The following is a 23,216-nucleotide window of genomic DNA, read 5'->3' as shown; positions in this document are numbered from 1 at the left end:
TCCGGATATGACTGCATGAAACTGGAAATATCCGGTTTAGTTTTGGCTAACTCAATCCCAGATTGCTACAGCCTCTGTGTTTGTGTTTTCTGGATATTATCAATGGTCATTGTTGTTTTGAAATTTTATTTTATCAGGGAACATTTAATTTTGTACTGGGAAACTCTAATTGGTTCCACATGGAGACACCAGCTCTACACATTCGTATTTTCTAAGCGAGAAACTAGCGGAACTGCGGCAAACAAACATGATATTTCTGTTTGTATACATGACATTTTATGCACTTGTCTAACGAAAAGACTTTGCTTTTCTCCAAAACCATTTTTACTATGATTTGCTTGGTCTATTCCATACAAATTCCACACCACTTTGTCCGGATATGACTGCATGAAACCGGAAATATCCGGTTTTGTTTTGGCTAGCTCAATCCCAGATTGCCACAGCCTCTGTGTTTGTGTTTTCTGGATATTTTCAATGGTCATTATTGTTTGGAACATTTTTTTTTAATCAGGGAGCATTTAATTTTGTACTGGGAAACAATCACTGGTTCCACATGCAGAAACCAGTTCTTCATATTCGTGTATTCTAGGGAGAAAACTAGAGGAACTGCGGCAAACAAACATGATATTTCTGTTTGTATACAAGACATTTTATGCACTTGCCTAAAGAAAGGACTTTGCTTTTCTCCAAAACCATTTTTACTATGATTTTCTCGGTCCATTACATAGGAATTCCACACCACTTTGTCCAGATATGACTGCATGAAACCGGAAATATCCGCTTTGTTTTGGCTAACTCAATCCCAGATATTGCCACAGCCCCTGTGTTTGTATTTTCTGGATATTATCAATGGACTTTATTGTTTTCAAAAATTTTTTTATCAGGGCACATTTAATTTTGTACTGGGAAACACTCAGTGGTTCCACATGGAGACACCAGCTCTACACATTCGTATTTTCTAAGCGAGAAACTAGAGGAACTGCGGCAAACAAACATGATATTTCTGTTTGTATACATCACATTTTATGCACTTGCCTAAAGAAAGGACTTTGCTTTTCTCCAAAACCATTTTTACTATGATTTGCTTGGTCTATTGCATACAAATTCCACACCACTTTGTCCGGATATGACTGCATGAAACCGGAAATATCCGGTTTTGTTTTGGCTAACTCAATCCCAGATATTGCCACAGCACCTGTGTTTGTGTTTTCTTGATATTATCAATGGTAATTATTGTTTTGAACGTTTTTTTTTAATCAGTGATCATTTAATTTTGTACCGGGTAACAATCACTGGTTCCACATGCAGAAACAAGTTCTTCCTATTCGTGTATTCTAGGGAGAAAACTAGAGGAACTGCAGCAAGCAAACATGATATTTTTGTTGTATACATGACATTTTATGCACTTGCCTAAAGAAAGGACTTTGCTTTTCTCCAAAACCATTTTACTATGATTTGCTTGGTCTATTGCATACAAATTCCACACCACTTTGTCCAGATATGACTGCATGAAACCGGAAATATCCGGTTTTGTTTTGGCTAACTCAATCCCAGATTGCCACAGGCTCTGTGTTTGTGTTTTCTGGAGATTATCAATGGTCATTTTTGTTTTGAAAAATTTTTTTATCAGGGAACATTTAATTTTCTACTGGGAAACTCAAATTCGTTCCACATGGAGACACCAGCTCGACACATTCGTATTTTCTAAGCGAGAAACTAGAGGAACTGCGGCAAACAAACATGATATTTCTGTTTGTATACATGACATTTTATGCACTTGCCTAAAGAAAGGACTTTGCTTTTCTCCAAAACCATTTTTACTATGATTTTCTCGGTCCATTACATAGGAATTCCACACCACTTTGTCCAGATATGACTGCATGAAACCGGAAATATCCGCTTTTGTTTTGGCTAACTCAATCCCAGATATTGCCACAGCCCCTGTGTTTGTATTTCCAGGATATTATCAATGGACTTTATTGTTTTCAAAATTTTTTTATCAGGGAACATTTAATTTTGTACTGGGAAACTCTAATTGGTTCCACATGGAGACACCAGCTCTACACATTCGTATTTTCTAAGCGAGAAACTAGAGGAACTGAAGCAAACAAACATGATATTTCTGTTTGTATACATGACATTTTATGCACTTGTCCAACGAAAAGACTTTGCTTTTCTCCAAAACCATTTTTACTATGATTTGCTTGCTCTATTGCATAAAAATTGCACACCACTTTGTCCGGATATGACTGCATGAAACTGGAAATATCCGGTTTTGTTTTGGCTAACTCAATCCCAGATTGCTACAGCCTCTGTGTTTGTGTTTTCTGGATATTATCAATGGTCATTGTTGTTTTGAAATTTTATTTTATCAGGGAACATTTAATTTTGTACTGGGAAACTCTAATTGGTTCCACATGGAGACACCAGCTCTACACATTCGTATTTTCTAAGCGAGAAACTAGCGGAACTGCGGCAAACAAACATGATATTTCTGTTTGTATACATGACATTTTATGCACTTGTCTAACGAAAAGACTTTGCTTTTCTCCAAAACCATTTTTACTATGATTTGTTTGGTCTATTCCATACAAATTCCACACCACTTTGTCCGGATATGACTGCATGAAACCGGAAATATCCGGTTTTGTTTTGGCTAGCTCAATCCCAGATTGCCACAGCCTCTGTGTTTGTGTTTTCTGGATATTTTCAATGGTCATTATTGTTTGGAACATTTTTTTTTAATCAGGGAGCATTTAATTTTGTACTGGGAAACAATCACTGGTTCCACATGCAGAAACCAGTTCTTCATATTCGTGTATTCTAGGGAGAAAACTAGAGGAACTGCGGCAAACAAACATGATATTTCTGTTTGTATACATGACATTTTATGCACTTGCCTAAAGAAAGGACTTTGCTTTTCTCCAAAACCATTTTTACTATGAGTTTCTCGGTCCATTTCATAGGAATTCCACACCACTTTGTCCAGATATGACTGCATGAAACCGGAAATATCCGCTTTGTTTTGGCTAACTCAATCCCAGATATTGCCACAGCCCCTGTGTTTGTATTTTCTGGATATTATCAATGGACTTTATTGTTTTCAAAAATTTTTTTATCAGGGCACATTTAATTTTGTACTGGGAAACACTCAGTGGTTCCACATGGAGACACCAGCTCTACACATTCGTATTTTCTAAGCGAGAAACTAGAGGAACTGCGGCAAACAAACATGATATTTCTGTTTGTATACATCACATTTTATGCACTTGTCTAACGAAAAGAATTTGCTTTTCTCCAAAACCATTTTTACTATGATTTGCTTGGTCTATTGCATACAAATTCCACACCACTTTGTCCGGATATGACTGCATGAAACCGGAAATATCCGGTTGTGTATTGGCTAACTCAATCCCAGATATTGCCACAGCACCTGTGTTTGTGTTTTCTTGATATTATCAATGGTAATTATTGTTTTGAACGTTTTTTTTTAATCAGTGAGCATTTAATTTTGTACCGGGAAACAATCACTGGTTCCACATGCAGAAACAAGTTCTTCCTATTCGTGTATTCTAGGGAGAAAACTAGAGGAACTGCGGCAAGCAAACATGATACTTTTGTTTGTATACATGACATTTTATGCACTTGCCTAAAGAAAGGACTTTGCTTTTCTCCAAAACCATTTTACTCTGATTTGCTTGGTATATTGCATACAAATTCCACACCACTTTGTCTAGATATGACTGCATGAAACTGGAAATATCCGGTTTTGTTTTGGCTAACTCAATCCCAGATTGCCACAGCCCCTGTGTTTGTGTTTTCTGGAGATTATCAATGGTCATTATTTTTTTGAAAAATTGTTTTATCAGGGAACATTTAATTTTCTACTGGGAAACTCAAATTGGTTCCACATGGAGACACCAGCTCTACACATTCGTATTTTCTAAGCGAGAAACTAGAGGAACTGCGGCAAACAAACATGATATTTCTGTTTGTATACATGACATTTTATGCACTTGCCTAAAGAAAGGACTTTGCTTTTCTCCAAAACCATTTTTACTATGATTTGCTTGGTCTATTGCATACAAATTCCACACCACTTTGTCCGGATATGACTGCATGAAACCGGAAATATCCTTTTGGCAAACTCAATCCCAGATATTGCCACAGCCCCTGTGTTTGTGTTTTCTGGATATTATCAAAGGTCATTATTGTTTGGAACGTTTTTTTTTTAATCAGGGAGCATTTAGTTTTGTACAGGGAAACAATCACTGGTTCCACATGCAGAAACCAGTTCTTCCTATTCGTGTACTCCAGGGAGAAAACTAGAGGAACTGCGGCAAACAAACATGATATTTCTGTTTGTATACATGACATTTTATGCACTTGCCTAAAGAAAGGACTTTGCTTTTCTCCAAAACCATTTTTACTATGATTTGCTTGGTCTATTGCATACAAATTCCACACCACTTTGTCCGGATATGACTGCATGAAACCGGAAATATCCGGTTTTGTTTTGGCTAACTCAATCCCAGATATTGCCACAGCCCCTGTGTTTGTATTTTCTGGATATTATCAATGGACTTTATTGCTTTCAAAATTTTTTTATCAGGGAACATTTAATTTTGTACTGGGAAATTCTAATTGGTTCCACATGGAGACACCGGCTCTACACATTCGTATTTTCTAAGCGAGAAACTAGAGGAACTGAAGCAAACAAACATGATATTTCTGTTTGTATACATGACATTTTATGCACTTGTCCAACAAAAAGACTTTGCTTTTCTCCAAAACCATTTTTACTATGATTTGCTTGCTCTATTGCATAAAAATTGCACACCACTTTGTCCGGATATGACTGCATGAAACTGGAAATATCCGGTTTTGTTTTGGCTAACTCAATCCCAGATTGCTACAGCCTCTGTGTTTGTGTTTTCTGGATATTATCAATGGTCATTGTTCTTTTGAAATTTTATTTTATCAGGGAACATTTAATTTTGTACTGGTAAACTCTAATTGGTTCCACATGGAGACACCAGCTCTACACATTCGTATTTTCTAAGCGAGAAACTAGCGGAACTGCGGCAAACAAACATGATATTTCTGTTTGTATACATGACATTTTATGCACTTGTCTAACGAAAAGACTTTGCTTTTCTCCAAAACCATTTTTACTATGATTGCTTGGTCTATTGCATACAAATTCCACACCACTTTGTCCGGATATGACTGCATGAAACCGGAAATATCCGGTTTTGTTTTGGCTAGCTCAATCCCAGATTGCCACAGCCTCTGTGTTTGTGTTTTCTGGATATTATCAATGGACTTTATTGTTTTCAAAAATTTTTTTATCAGGGCACATTTAATTTTGTACTGGGAAACACTCAGTGGTTCCACATGGAGACACCAGCTCTACACATTCGTATTTTCTAAGCGAGAAACTAGAGGAACTGCGGCAAACAAACATGATATTTCTGTTTGTATACATCACATTTTATGCACTTGCCTAAAGAAAGGACTTTGCTTTTCTCCAAAACCATTTTTACTATGATTTGCTTGGTCTATTGCATACAAATTCCACACCACTTTGTCCGGATATGACTGCATGAAACCGGAAATATCCGGTTTTGTTTTGGCTAACTCAATCCCAGATATTGCCACAGCACCTGTGTTTGTGTTTTCTTGATATTATCAATGGTAATTATTGTTTTGAACGTTTTTTTTTAATCAGTGATCATTTAATTTTGTACCGGGTAACAATCACTGGTTCCACATGCAGAAACAAGTTCTTCCTATTCGTGTATTCTAGGGAGAAAACTAGAGGAACTGCAGCAAGCAAACATGATATTTTTGTTGTATACATGACATTTTATGCACTTGCCTAAAGAAAGGACTTTGCTTTTCTCCAAAACCATTTTACTATGATTTGCTTGGTCTATTGCATACAAATTCCACACCACTTTGTCCAGATATGACTGCATGAAACCGGAAATATCCGGTTTTGTTTTGGCTAACTCAATCCCAGATTGCCACAGGCTCTGTGTTTGTGTTTTCTGGAGATTATCAATGGTCATTTTTGTTTTGAAAAATTTTTTTATCAGGGAACATTTAATTTTCTACTGGGAAACTCAAATTCGTTCCACATGGAGACACCAGCTCGACACATTCGTATTTTCTAAGCGAGAAACTAGAGGAACTGCGGCAAACAAACATGATATTTCTGTTTGTATACATGACATTTTATGCACTTGCCTAAAGAAAGGACTTTGCTTTTCTCCAAAACCATTTTTACTATGATTTTCTCGGTCCATTACATAGGAATTCCACACCACTTTGTCCAGATATGACTGCATGAAACCGGAAATATCCGCTTTTGTTTTGGCTAACTCAATCCCAGATATTGCCACAGCCCCTGTGTTTGTATTTCCAGGATATTATCAATGGACTTTATTGTTTTCAAAATTTTTTTATCAGGGAACATTTAATTTTGTACTGGGAAACTCTAATTGGTTCCACATGGAGACACCAGCTCTACACATTCGTATTTTCTAAGCGAGAAACTAGAGGAACTGAAGCAAACAAACATGATATTTCTGTTTGTATACATGACATTTTATGCACTTGTCCAACGAAAAGACTTTGCTTTTCTCCAAAACCATTTTTACTATGATTTGCTTGCTCTATTGCATAAAAATTGCACACCACTTTGTCCGGATATGACTGCATGAAACTGGAAATATCCGGTTTTGTTTTGGCTAACTCAATCCCAGATTGCTACAGCCTCTGTGTTTGTGTTTTCTGGATATTATCAATGGTCATTGTTGTTTTGAAATTTTATTTTATCAGGGAACATTTAATTTTGTACTGGGAAACTCTAATTGGTTCCACATGGAGACACCAGCTCTACACATTCGTATTTTCTAAGCGAGAAACTAGCGGAACTGCGGCAAACAAACATGATATTTCTGTTTGTATACATGACATTTTATGCACTTGTCTAACGAAAAGACTTTGCTTTTCTCCAAAACCATTTTTACTATGATTTGTTTGGTCTATTCCATACAAATTCCACACCACTTTGTCCGGATATGACTGCATGAAACCGGAAATATCCGGTTTTGTTTTGGCTAGCTCAATCCCAGATTGCCACAGCCTCTGTGTTTGTGTTTTCTGGATATTTTCAATGGTCATTATTGTTTGGAACATTTTTTTTTAATCAGGGAGCATTTAATTTTGTACTGGGAAACAATCACTGGTTCCACATGCAGAAACCAGTTCTTCATATTCGTGTATTCTAGGGAGAAAACTAGAGGAACTGCGGCAAACAAACATGATATTTCTGTTTGTATACATGACATTTTATGCACTTGCCTAAAGAAAGGACTTTGCTTTTCTCCAAAACCATTTTTACTATGAGTTTCTCGGTCCATTTCATAGGAATTCCACACCACTTTGTCCAGATATGACTGCATGAAACCGGAAATATCCGCTTTGTTTTGGCTAACTCAATCCCAGATATTGCCACAGCCCCTGTGTTTGTATTTTCTGGATATTATCAATGGACTTTATTGTTTTCAAAAATTTTTTTATCAGGGCACATTTAATTTTGTACTGGGAAACACTCAGTGGTTCCACATGGAGACACCAGCTCTACACATTCGTATTTTCTAAGCGAGAAACTAGAGGAACTGCGGCAAACAAACATGATATTTCTGTTTGTATACATCACATTTTATGCACTTGTCTAACGAAAAGAATTTGCTTTTCTCCAAAACCATTTTTACTATGATTTGCTTGGTCTATTGCATACAAATTCCACACCACTTTGTCCGGATATGACTGCATGAAACCGGAAATATCCGGTTGTGTATTGGCTAACTCAATCCCAGATATTGCCACAGCACCTGTGTTTGTGTTTTCTTGATATTATCAATGGTAATTATTGTTTTGAACGTTTTTTTTTAATCAGTGAGCATTTAATTTTGTACCGGGAAACAATCACTGGTTCCACATGCAGAAACAAGTTCTTCCTATTCGTGTATTCTAGGGAGAAAACTAGAGGAACTGCGGCAAGCAAACATGATACTTTTGTTTGTATACATGACATTTTATGCACTTGCCTAAAGAAAGGACTTTGCTTTTCTCCAAAACCATTTTACTCTGATTTGCTTGGTATATTGCATACAAATTCCACACCACTTTGTCTAGATATGACTGCATGAAACTGGAAATATCCGGTTTTGTTTTGGCTAACTCAATCCCAGATTGCCACAGCCCCTGTGTTTGTGTTTTCTGGAGATTATCAATGGTCATTATTTTTTTGAAAAATTGTTTTATCAGGGAACATTTAATTTTCTACTGGGAAACTCAAATTGGTTCCACATGGAGACACCAGCTCGACACATTCGTATTTTCTAAGCGAGAAACTAGAGGAACTGCGGCAAACAAACATGATATTTCTGTTTGTATACATGACATTTTATGCACTTGCCTAAAGAAAGGACTTTGCTTTTCTCCAAAACCATTTTTACTATGATTTGCTTGGTCTATTGCATACAAATTCCACACCACTTTGTCCGGATATGACTGCATGAAACCGGAAATATCCTTTTGGCAAACTCAATCCCAGATATTGCCACAGCCCCTGTGTTTGTGTTTTCTGGATATTATCAAAGGTCATTATTGTTTGGAACGTTTTTTTTTTAATCAGGGAGCATTTAGTTTTGTACAGGGAAACAATCACTGGTTCCACATGCAGAAACCAGTTCTTCCTATTCGTGTACTCCAGGGAGAAAACTAGAGGAACTGCGGCAAACAAACATGATATTTCTGTTTGTATACATGACATTTTATGCACTTGCCTAAAGAAAGGACTTTGCTTTTCTCCAAAACCATTTTTACTATGATTTGCTTGGTCTATTGCATACAAATTCCACACCACTTTGTCCGGATATGACTGCATGAAACCGGAAATATCCGGTTTTGTTTTGGCTAACTCAATCCCAGATATTGCCACAGCCCCTGTGTTTGTATTTTCTGGATATTATCAATGGACTTTATTGCTTTCAAAATTTTTTTATCAGGGAACATTTAATTTTGTACTGGGAAATTCTAATTGGTTCCACATGGAGACACCGGCTCTACACATTCGTATTTTCTAAGCGAGAAACTAGAGGAACTGAAGCAAACAAACATGATATTTCTGTTTGTATACATGACATTTTATGCACTTGTCCAACAAAAAGACTTTGCTTTTCTCCAAAACCATTTTTACTATGATTTGCTTGCTCTATTGCATAAAAATTGCACACCACTTTGTCCGGATATGACTGCATGAAACTGGAAATATCCGGTTTTGTTTTGGCTAACTCAATCCCAGATTGCTACAGCCTCTGTGTTTGTGTTTTCTGGATATTATCAATGGTCATTGTTGTTTTGAAATTTTATTTTATCAGGGAACATTTAATTTTGTACTGGGAAACTCTAATTGGTTCCACATGGAGACACCAGCTCTACACATTCGTATTTTCTAAGCGAGAAACTAGCGGAACTGCGGCAAACAAACATGATATTTCTGTTTGTATACATGACATTTTATGCACTTGTCTAACGAAAAGACTTTGCTTTTCTCCAAAACCATTTTTACTATGATTGCTTGGTCTATTGCATACAAATTCCACACCACTTTGTCCGGATATGACTGCATGAAACCGGAAATATCCGGTTTTGTTTTGGCTAGCTCAATCCCAGATTGCCACAGCCTCTGTGTTTGTGTTTTCTGGATATTATCAATGGTCATTATTGTTTGGAACATTTTTTTTTAATCAGGGAGCATTTAATTTTGTACTGGGAAACAATCACTGGTACCACATGCAGAAACCAGTTCTTCCTATTCGTGTATTCTAGGGAGAAAACTAGAGGAACTGCGGCAAACAAACATGATATTTCTGTTTGTATACATGACATTTTATGCACTTGCCTAAAGAAAGGACTTTGCTTTTCTCCAAAACCATTTTTACTATGATTTTCTCGGTCCATTACATAGGAATTCCACACCACTTTGTCCGGATATGACTGCATGAAACCGGAAATATCCGCTTTGTTTTGGCTAACTCAATCCCAGATATTGCCACAGCCCCTGTGTTTGTATTTTCTGGATATTATCAATGGACTTTATTGTTTTCAAAAATTTTTTTATCAGGGCACATTTAATTTTGTACTGGGAAACACTCAGTGGTTCCACATGGAGACACCAGCTCTACACATTCGTATTTTCTAAGCGAGAAACTAGAGGAACTGCGGCAAACAAACATGATATTTCTGTTTGTATACATGACATTTTATGCACCTGCCTAATGAAATGACTTTGCTTTTCTCCAAAACCATTTTTACTATGATTTGCTTGGTCTATTGCATACAAATTCCACACCACTTTGTCCAGATATGACTGCATGAAACCGGAAATATCCGGTTTTGTTTTGGCTAACTCAATCCCAGTTATTGCCACAGCCCCTGTGTTTGTGTTTTCTGGATATTATCAAAGGACTTTATTGTTTTGAAACTTTTTTTTTAATCAGGGAACATTTAATTTTGTACTGAGAAACACTCAGTGATTCCACATGGAGAAACAGGTCTGAACATTTGTATTTTCTACGGAGAATGCTAGAGGAACTGCAGCAAACATGATATTTCTGTTTGTATACATGACATTTTATGCGCCTGCCTAATGAAATGACTTTGCTTTTCTCCAAAACCATTTTTACTGTAATTCTCTCAGTCCATTGCATAGGAATTCCACAGCACTTTGTCCGGATATGACTGCATGAAACCGGAAATATCCGCTTTTGTTTTGGCTTACTCAATCACAGATATTGCGACAGCCTCTTTGTTTGTGTTTTCTGGATATTATCAAAGGACTTTATTGTTTGAATGTTTTTTATCAGGGAACATTTAATTTTGTTCTGGGAAACCCTCAGTGGTTCCACATGGAGAAACCAGCTCTAAACATTTGTAATTTATACGGAGAATGCTAGAGGAACTGCGGCAAACAAACATGATATTTCTGTTTGTATACATGACATTTTATGCACCTGCCTAATGAAATGACTTTTCTTTTCTCCAAAACCATTTTTACTATGATTTGCTTGGTCTATTGCATGCAAATTCCACACCACTTTGTCCGGATATGACTGGATGAAAGGGGAAATATCTGCTTTTGTTTTGGCTAACTCAATCACAGATATTGCCACAGCCTCTGTGTTTGTGTTTTCTGGATATTATCAAAGGACTTTATTGTTTTGAATGTTTTTTATCAGGGCACATTTAATTTTGTACTGGGAAACACTCAGTGGTTCCACATGGAGACACTAGCTCTACACATTCGTATTTTCTAAGTGAGAAACTAGAGGAACTGCGGCAAACAAGCATGATATATCTGTTTGTATACATGACATTTTATGCACTTGCCTAAAGAAAGACTTTGCTTTTCTCCAATTCCATATTTACTATAATTTTCTCGGTCCATTGCATAGGAATTCCACACCACTTTGTCCGGGTATGACTGCATGAAACTGGAAATATCCAGTTTTCTTTTGGCTAACTCAATCCCAGATATTGCCACAGCCCCTGTGTTTGTGTTTTCTGGATATTATCAATGATCATTATTGTTTTGAAAGTTTTTTTTTTATCAGGGAACATTTAATTTTGTACTGGGAAACACTCAGTGGTTCCACATGGAGATACCAGCTCTAAACATTTGTATTTTCTACGGAGATTGCTAGAGGAACTGCGGCACACAAACATGATATTTCTGTTTCTATACATGACATTTTATGCACCTGCCTAATGAAATGAATTTGCTTTTCTCCAAAACCATTTTTAGTGTAATTCTCTCAGTCCATTGCATAGGAATTCCACACCACTTTGTCCGGATATGACTGGATGAAAGGGGAAATATCCGCTTTTTTTGGCTAACTCAATCAGAGATATTGCGACAGCCTCTGTGTTTGTGTTTTCTGGTTATTATCAAAGGACTTTATTGTTTTGAATTTTTTTTTAAAAGGGAACATTTAATTTTGTACTGGGAAACTCTAATTGGTTCCACATGGAGACACCAGCTCTACACATTCGTATTTTCTAGGAGAAAGAAGAAGAACTGCGGCAAACATACATGATATTTCTTTTTGTATAGATGGCATTTTATGCACTTGCCTAACGAAAAGACTTTGCTTTTCTCCAAAACCATTTTTACTATGATTTGCTTGGTCTATTGCATACAAATTCCACACCACTTTGTCCAGATATGACTGCATGAAACCGGAAATATCCGGTTTTGTTTTGGCTAACTCAATCCCCGATATTGCCACAGCCCCTGTGTTTGGGTTTTCTGGATATTATCAATGGTCATTATTGTTTGGAACGTTTTTTTTTAATCAGGGAGCATTTAATTTTGTACTGGGAAACAATCACTGGTTCCACATGCAGAAACCAGTTCTTCCTATTCATGTATTCTAGGGAGAAATCTAGAGGAACTGTGGCAAGCAAACATGATATTTCTGTTTGTATACATGACATTTTATGCACTTGCCTAAAGAAAGGACTTTGCTTTTCTCCAAAACTATTTTTACTATGATTTTCTCGGTCCATTGCATAGGAATTCCACACCACTTTGTCCAGATATGACTGCATGAAACCGGAAATATCCGGTTTTGTTTTGGCTAACTCAATTCCAGATATTGCCACAGCGCCTGTGTTTGTGTTTTCTGGATATTACCAATGGTCATTATTGTTTTGAAAGTTTTTTTTCATCAGGGAACATTTAATTTTGTACAGGGAAACACTCAGTGGTTCCACATGGAGACACCGGCTCTACACATTCATATTTTGTAAGCGAGAAACTAGAGGAACAGTGGCAAACAAACATGATATTTCTGTTTGTATACATGACATTTTATGCACTTGTCCAACGAAAAGACTTTGCTTTTCTCCAAAACAAATTTTTACTATGATTTTCTCGGTCCATTGCATACAAATTCCACAGCACTTTGTCCGGATATGACTGCATGAAACCGGAAATATCTGTTTTTTTTGGCTAACTCAATCCCTGATATTGCCACAGCCCCTATGTTTGTGTTTTCTGGATATTATCAATGGTCATTATTGTTTTGAACGTTTTTTTTTTAATCAGGGAACATTTAATTTTGTACTGGGAAACAATCACTGTTTCCACATGCAGAAAACAGTTCTTCCTATTCGTGTATTCTAGGGAGAAATCTGGAGGAACTGCGACAAAAAAACATGATATTTCTGTTTGTATACATGACATTTTATGCACTTGTCCAACGAAAAGACTTTGCTTTTCTCCAAAACCATTTTAACTATGATTTGCTTGGTCTATTGCATACAAATTCCACACCACTTTGTCCAGATATGACTGCATGAAACCGGAAATATCCGGTTTTGTTTTGGCTAACTCAATCCCAGATTGCCACAGCCTCTGTGTTTGTGTTTTCTGGATATTATCAAAAGACTTTATTGTTTTGAAATTTTTTTTTTATCAGGGAACATTTAATTTAGTACTGGGAAACTCTAATTGGTTCCACATGGAGACACCAGCTCTACACATTTGTATTTTCTACGGAGAATGCTAGAGGAACTGTGGCAAACAAACATGATATTTCTGTTTGTATACATGACATTTTATGCACCTGCCTAATGAAATGACTTTGCTTTTCTCCAAAACCATTTTTACTGTAATTCTGTCAGTCCATTGCATACGAATTCCACACCACTTTGTCCGGATATGACTGGATGAAAGGGGATATATCCGCTTCTGTTTTGGCTAACTCAATCACAGATATTGTGACAGCCTCTGTGTTTGTGTTTTCTGGTTATTATCAATGGTCGTTATTGTTTTGAAATTTTTTTTATCAGGGAACATTTAATTTTGTACTGGGAAACACTCAGTGGTTCCACATGGAGACACCAGCTCTACACATTCCTATTTTCTAAGCGAGAAACTAGAGGAACTGCGGCAAGCAAACATGATATTTCTGTTTGTATACATGACATTTTATGCACTTGCCTAAAGAAAGGACTTTGCTTTTCTCCAAAAGCATGTTACTATGATTTGCTTGGTCTATTGCATACAAATTCCACACCACTTTGTCCGGAATTGACTGCATGAAACCGGAAATATCCGGTTTTGTTTTGGCTAACTCAATCCCAGATTGCCACAGCCTCTGTGTTTGTGTTTTCTGGATATTACCAATGGTCATTATTGTTTTGAAAGTTTTTTTTTCATCAGGGAACATTTAATTTTGTACAGGGAAACACTCAGTGGTTCCACATGGAGACACCGGCTCTACACATTCGTATTTTGTAAGCGAGAAACTAGAGGAACTGTGGCAAACAAACATGATATTTCTGTTTGTATACATGACATTTTATGCACTTGTCCAAAGAAAAGACTTTGCTTTTCTCCAAAACCATTTTTACTATGATTTTCTCGGTCCATTGCATACAAATTCCACAGCACTTTGTCCAGATATGACTGCATGAAACCGGAAATATCTGTTTTTTTTGGCTAACTCAATCCCAGATATTGCCACAGCCCCTATGTTTGTGTTTTCTGGAAATTATCAATGGTCATTACTGTTTTGAACGTTTTTTTTTTAATCAGGGAACATTTAATTTTGTACTGGGAAACAATCACTGGTTCCACATGCAGAAACCAGTTCTTCCTATTCGTGTATTCTAGGGAGAAATCTGGAGGAACTGCGACAAACAAACATGATATTTCTGTTTGTATACATGACATTTTATGCACTTGCCTAAAGAAAGGAGTTTGCTTTTCTCCAAAACCATTTTTACTATGATTTGCTTGGTCTATTGCCTACAAATTCCACACCACTTTGTCCGGATATGACTGGATGAAAGGGGAAATATCCGGTTTTGTATTGGCTAACTCAATCCCAGATTGCCACAGCCACTGTGTTTGTCTTTTCTGGATATTATCAATGGTCATTGTTGTTTTGAAATTTTATTTTATCAGGGAACCTTTAATTTTGTACTGGGAAACTCTAATTGGTTCCACATGGAGACACCAGCTCTACACATTCGTATTTTCTAAGCGAGAAACAAGCAGAACTGCGGCAAACAAACATGATATTTCTGTTTGTATAGATGGCATTTTATGCACTTGCATAACGAAAAGACTTAGCTTTTCTCCAAAACCATTTTTACTATGATGTGCTTGGTCTATTGCATACAAATTCCACACCACTTTGTCCGGATATGACTGCATGAAACCGGAAATATCCGGTTTTGTTTTGGCTAACTCAATCCCAGATATTGCCACAGCCCTTGTGTTTGTGTTTTCTGGATATTATCAATTGTCATTATTGTTTGGAACTTTTTTTTAAAATCAGGGAACATTTAATTTTGTACTGGGAAACACTCAGTGGTTCCACATGGAGAAACCAGCTCTACACATTCGTATTTTCTAAGCGAGAAGCTAGAGGAACTGCGGCAAACAAACATGATATTTCTGTTTGTATACATGATATTTTATGCACTTGTCCAACGAAAAGACTTTGCTTTTCTCCAAAACCATTTTAACTATGATTTGCTTGGTCTATTGCATACAAATTCCACACCACTTTGTCCGGAATTGACTGCATGAAACCGGAAATATCCGGTTTTGTTTTGGCTAACTCAATCCCAGATTGCCACAGCCTCTGTGTTTGTGTTTTCTGGATATTACCAATGGTCATTATTGTTTTGAAAGTTTTTTTTTTTCATCAGGGAACATTTAATTTTGTACAGGGAAACACTCAGTGGTTCCACATGGAGACACCGGCTCTACACATTCGTATTTTGTAAGCGAGAAACTAGAGGAACTGTGGCAAACAAACATGATATTTCTGTTTATATACATGACATTTTATGCACTTGTCCAAAGAAAAGACTTTGCTTTTCTCCAAAACCATTTTTACTATGATTTTCTCGGTCCATTGCATACAAATTCCACAGCACTTTGTCCGGATATGACTGCATGAAAACGGAAATATCTGTTTTTTTTGGCTAACTCAATCCCTGATATTGCCACAGCCCCTATGTTTGTGTTTTCTGGAAATTATCAATGGTCATTACTGTTTTGAACGTTTTTTTTTAATCAGGGAACATTTAATTTTGTACTGGGAAACAATCACTGGTTCCACATGCAGAAACCAGTTCTTCCTATTCGTGTATTCTAGGGAGAAATCTGGAGGAACTGCGACAAACAAACATGATATTTCTGTTTGTATACATGACATTTTATGCACTTGCCTAAAGAAAGGAGTTTGCTTTTCTCCAAAACCATTTTTACTATGATTTGCTTGGTCTATTGCATACAAATTCCACACCACTTTGTCCGGATATGACATGCATGAAACCGGAAATATCCGGTTGTGTATTGGCTAACTCAATCCCAGATTGCCACAGCCACTGTGTTTGTCTTTTCTGGATATTATCAATGGTCATTATTGTTTTGAAATTTTTTTTATCAGGGAACCTTTAATTTTGTACTGGGAAACTCTAATTGGTTCCACATGGAGACACCAGCTCTACACATTCGTATTTTTTAGCGAGAAAGCTAGAGGAACTGCGGCAAACAAACATGATATTTCTGTTTGTATACATGACATTTTATGCACTTGTCCAACGAAAAGACTTTGCTTTTCTCCAAAACCATTTTTACTATGATGTGCTTGGTCTATTGCATACAAATTCCACACCACTTTGTCCGGATATGACTGCATGAAACCGGAAATATCCGGTTTTGTTTTGGCTAACTCAATCCCAGATTGCCACAGCCACTGTGTTTGTGTTTTCTGGATATTATCAATTGTCATTATTGTTTGGAACTTTTTTTTAAATCAGGGAACATTTAATTTTGTACTGGGAAATACTCAGTGGTTCCACATGGAGACACCAGGTCTAAACATTTGTATTTTCTACGGAGAATGCTAGAGGAAGTGAAACAAACAAACATGATATTTCTGTTTGTATACATGACATTTTATGCATTTGCCTAATGAAATGACTTTGCTTTTCTCCAAAACCATTTTTACTGTAATTCTCTCATTCCATTGCATACGAATTCCACACCACTTTGTCCGGATATGACTGGACGAAAGGGGAAATATCCGCTTTGTTTTGGCTAACTCAATCACAGAAATTTCTACAGCCTCGGTGTTTGTGTTTTCTGCATATAATCAAAAGACTTTATTGTTTTGAATGTTTTTTATCAGGGAACATTTAATTTTGTACTGGGAAACTCTAATTGGTTCCACATGGAGACACCAGCTCTACACATTCGTTTTTTCTAGGAGAAATCTAGAGGAACTGCGGCAAACAAATATGATATTTCTGTTTGTATAGATGGCATTTTATGCACTTGCCTAATGAAAAGACTTTGCTTTTCTCCAAAACCATTTTTACTATGATTTGCTTGATCTATTGCATACAAATTGCACACCACTTTGTCCGGATATGACTGCGTGAAACCGGAAATATCCGGTTTTGTTTTGGCTAACTCAATCCCAGATTGCAACAGCTTCTGTGTTTGTGTTTTCTGGATATTATCAATGGTCATTATTGCTTTGAAATTTTTTTTTATCAGGGAACATTTAATTTTGTACTGGGAAACCCTCAGTGGTTCCACGTGGAGACACCAGCTCTGCACATTCATATTTTCTAAGCGAGAAACTAGAGGAACTGCGGCAAACAAACATGATATTTCTGTTTGTATACATGACATTTTATGCACTTGCCTAAAGAAAAGACTTTGCTTTTCTCCAAAACCATTTTTACTATGATGTACTTTGTCTATTGCATACAAATTCCACACCACTTTGTCCGGATATGACTGCTTGAAACCGGAAATATCCGGTTTTGTTTTGGCTAACTCAATCCCAGATATTGCCACAGCACCTGTGCTTGGGTTTTCTGGATATTATCAATGGAAATTATTGGTTTGAACGTGTTTTTTTAATCAGGGAGCATTTAATTTTGTACAGGGAAACAATCACTGGTTCCACATGCAGAAACCAGTTCTTCCTATTCGTGTATTCTAGGGAGAAAACTAGAGGAACTGCGGCAAACAAACATGATATTTCTGTTTGTATACATGACATTTTATGCACTTCCCTAAAGAAAAGACTTTGCTTTTCTCCAAAACCATTTTTACTATGATTTTCTCAGTCCATTGTATAGGAATTCCACACCGCTTTTTCCGGATATGACTGCATGAAACCGGAAATATCCGGTTTTGTTTTATCTAACTCAATCCCAGATATTGCCACAGCCCCTGTGTTTGTGGTTTCTGGATATTATGAAAGGACTTTATTGTTTTGAATGTTTTTTATCAGGGAACATTTAATTTTGTACTGGGAAACACTCTTTGGTTCCACATGGAGACACCAGCTCTACACATTCGTATTTTCTAAGCGAGAAACTAGAGGAACTGCGGCAAGCAAACATGATATTTCTGTTTGTATACATGACATTTTATGCACTTGCCTAAAGAAAGGACATTGCTTTTCTCCAAAACCATTTTTACTGTAATTCTCTCAGTCCATTGCATACGAATTCCACACCACTTTGTCCGGATATGACTGGATGAAAGGGGAAGTATCCGCTGTGTTTTGGCTAACTCAATCGCAGATATTGCGACAGCCCCTGTGTTTGTGTTTTCTGGATATTATCAAAAGACTTTATTGTTTTGAATGTTTTTTATCAGGGAGCATTTAACTTTGTACTGGGAAACACTCAGTGGTTCCACATGGAGACACCAGCTCTACACATTCGTATTTTCTAGCGAGAAAGCTAGAGGAACTGCGGCAAACAAACATGATATTTCTGTTTGTATACATGACATTTTATGCACTTGTCTAACGAAAAGACTTTGCTTTGCTCCAAAACCATTTTTACTATGATTTGCTTGGTCTATTGCATACAAATTCCACACCACTTTGTCCGGATATGACATGCATGAAACCGGAAATATCCGGTTGTGTATTGGCTAACTCAATCCCAGATTGCCACAGCCACTGTGTTTGTCTTTTCTGGATATTATCAATGGTCATTATTGTTTTGAAATTTTTTTTATCAGGGAACCTTTAATTTTGTACTGGGAAACTCTAATTGGTTCCACATGGAGACACCAGCTCTACACATTCGTATTTTTTAGCGAGAAAGCTAGAGGAACTGCGGCAAACAAACATGATATTTCTGTTTGTATACATGACATTTTATGCACTTGTCCAACGAAAAGACTTTGCTTTTCTCCAAAACCATTTTTACTATGATGTGCTTGGTCTATTGCATACAAATTCCACACCACTTTGTCCGGATATGACTGCATGAAACCGGAAATATCCGGTTTTGTTTTGGCTAACTCAATCCCAGATTGCCACAGCCACTGTGTTTGTGTTTTCTGGATATTATCAATTGTCATTATTGTTTGGAACTTTTTTTTAAATCAGGGAACATTTAATTTTGTACTGGGAAATACTCAGTGGTTCCACATGGAGACACCAGGTCTAAACATTTGTATTTTCTACGGAGAATGCTAGAGGAAGTGAAACAAACAAACATGATATTTCTGTTTGTATACATGACATTTTATGCATTTGCCTAATGAAATGACTTTGCTTTTCTCCAAAACCATTTTTACTGTAATTCTCTCATTCCATTGCATACGAATTCCACACCACTTTGTCCGGATATGACTGGACGAAAGGGGAAATATCCGCTTTGTTTTGGCTAACTCAATCACAGAAATTTCTACAGCCTCGGTGTTTGTGTTTTCTGCATATAATCAAAAGACTTTATTGTTTTGAATGTTTTTTATCAGGGAACATTTAATTTTGTACTGGGAAACTCTAATTGGTTCCACATGGAGACACCAGCTCTACACATTCGTTTTTTCTAGGAGAAATCTAGAGGAACTGCGGCAAACAAATATGATATTTCTGTTTGTATAGATGGCATTTTATGCACTTGCCTAATGAAAAGACTTTGCTTTTCTCCAAAACCATTTTTACTATGATTTGCTTGATCTATTGCATACAAATTGCACACCACTTTGTCCGGATATGACTGCGTGAAACCGGAAATATCCGGTTTTGTTTTGGCTAACTCAATCCCAGATTGCAACAGCTTCTGTGTTTGTGTTTTCTGGATATTATCAATGGTCATTATTGCTTTGAAATTTTTTTTTATCAGGGAACATTTAATTTTGTACTGGGAAACCCTCAGTGGTTCCACGTGGAGACACCAGCTCTGCACATTCATATTTTCTAAGCGAGAAACTAGAGGAACTGCGGCAAACAAACATGATATTTCTGTTTGTATACATGACATTTTATGCACTTGCCTAAAGAAAAGACTTTGCTTTTCTCCAAAACCATTTTTACTATGATGTACTTTGTCTATTGCATACAAATTCCACACCACTTTGTCCGGATATGACTGCTTGAAACCGGAAATATCCGGTTTTGTTTTGGCTAACTCAATCCCAGATATTGCCACAGCACCTGTGCTTGGGTTTTCTGGATATTATCAATGGAAATTATTGGTTTGAACGTGTTTTTTTAATCAGGGAGCATTTAATTTTGTACAGGGAAACAATCACTGGTTCCACATGCAGAAACCAGTTCTTCCTATTCGTGTATTCTAGGGAGAAAACTAGAGGAACTGCGGCAAACAAACATGATATTTCTGTTTGTATACATGACATTTTATGCACTTCCCTAAAGAAAAGACTTTGCTTTTCTCCAAAACCATTTTTACTATGATTTTCTCAGTCCATTGTATAGGAATTCCACACCGCTTTTTCCGGATATGACTGCATGAAACCGGAAATATCCGGTTTTGTTTTATCTAACTCAATCCCAGATATTGCCACAGCCCCTGTGTTTGTGGTTTCTGGATATTATGAAAGGACTTTATTGTTTTGAATGTTTTTTATCAGGGAACATTTAATTTTGTACTGGGAAACACTCTTTGGTTCCACATGGAGACACCAGCTCTACACATTCGTATTTTCTAAGCGAGAAACTAGAGGAACTGCGGCAAGCAAACATGATATTTCTGTTTGTATACATGACATTTTATGCACTTGCCTAAAGAAAGGACATTGCTTTGCTCCAAAACCATTTTTATTATGATTTGCTTGGTCTATTGCATACAAATTCCACACCACTTTGTCCGGATATGACTGCTTGAAACCGGAAATATCCGGTTTTGTTTCGGCAAACTCAATCCCAGATATTGCCACAGCCCCTGTCTTTGTGTTTTCTGGATATTATCAAAGGACTTTATTGTTTTGAAACATTTTTTTTATCACGGAACATTTAATTTTGTACTGGGAAACACTCAGCGGTTCCACATGGAGACACCAGGTCTAAACATTTGTATTTTCTACGGAGAATGCTAGAGGAACTGAAGCAAACATGATATTTCTGTTTGTATACATGACATTTTATGCACTTGCCTAATGAAATGACTTTGCTTTTCTCCAAAACCATTTTTACTGTAATTCTCTCAGTCCATTGCATACGAATTCCACACCACTTTGTCCGGATATGACTGGATGAAAGGGGAAGTATCCGCTGTGTTTTGGCTAACTCAATCGCAGATATTGCGACAGCCCCTGTGTTTGTGTTTTCTGGATATTATCAAAAGACTTTATTGTTTTGAATGTTTTTTATCAGGGAGCATTTAACTTTGTACTGGGAAACACTCAGTGGTTCCACATGGAGACACCAGCTCTACACATTCGTATTTTCTAGCGAGAAAGCTAGAGGAACTGCGGCAAACAAACATGATATTTCTGTTTGTATACATGACATTTTATGCACTTGTCTAACGAAAAGACTTTGCTTTGCTCCAAAACCATTTTTACTATGATTTGCTTGGTCTATTGCATACAAATTCCACACCACTTTGTCCGGATATGGCTGGATGAAAGGGGAAATATCTGCTTTTGTTTTGGCTAACTCAATCCCAGATATTGCCGCAGCACCTGTGCTTGTGTTTTCTGGATATTATCAATGGTCATTATTGCTTTGAACTTTTTTTATAATCAGGGAGCATTTAATTTTGTACAGGGAAACAATCACTGGTTCCACATACAGAAACCAGTTCTTCCTATATGTGAATTCTAGGGAGAAAACTAGAGGAACTGCGGCAAACAAACATGATGTTTCTGTTTGTATACATGACATTTTATGCACTTCCCTAAAGAAAAGACTTTGCTTTTCTCCAAAAGCATTTTTACTATGATTTTCTCAGTCCATTGTATAGGAATTCCACACCACTTTTTCCGGATATGAATGCATGAAACCGGAAATATCCGGTTTTGTTTTGGCTAACTCAATCCCAGATATTACCACAGCCCCTGTGTTTGTGCTTTCTGGATATTATAAAAGGACTTTTTGTTTTGAATGTTTTTTATCAGGGAACATTTAATTTTGTACTGGGAAACAATCACTGGTTCCACACGCAGAAACCAGTTCTTCCTATTCGTGTATTCTAGGGAGAAAACTAGAGGAACTGCGACAAACAAACATGATATTACTGTTTGTATACATGACATTTTATGCACTTGCCTAAAGAAAGGACTTTGCTTTTCTCCAAAAGCATTTTTACTATGATTTGCTTGGTCTATTGCATACAAATTCCACACAACTTTGTCCGGATATGACTGGATGAAAGGGGAAATATCCGCTTTTGTTTTGGCTAACTCAATCACAGATATTGCCACAGCCTCTGTGTTTGTGTTTTCAGGATATTATGAAAGGACTTTATTGTTTTGAATGTTTTTTATCAGGGAACATTTAATTTTGTACTGCGAAACTCTAATTGGTTCCACATGGAGACACCAGCTCTACACATTCGTATTTTCTAGGAGAAAACTAGAGGAACTGCGGCAAACAAACATGATATTTCTGTTTGTATAGATGGCATTTTATGCACTTGCCTAACGAAAAGACTTTGCTTTTCTCCAAAACCATTTTTACTATGATTTGCTTGGTCTATTGCATACAAATTCCACACCACTTTGTCCGGATATGACTGCATGAAACAGGAAATATCCGGTATTGTTTTGGCTAACTCAATTCCAGATATTGCCACAGCTCCTGTGTTTGTGTTTTCTGGATATTATC

This window comes from Lepus europaeus, chromosome 21, assembly GCF_033115175.1.
Source record: "Lepus europaeus isolate LE1 chromosome 21, mLepTim1.pri, whole genome shotgun sequence".
Taxonomy (NCBI): domain Eukaryota; kingdom Metazoa; phylum Chordata; class Mammalia; order Lagomorpha; family Leporidae; genus Lepus; species Lepus europaeus.
The sequence above is the reverse complement of the archived record's forward strand: the minus strand, read 5'-3'. Positions refer to the sequence as shown.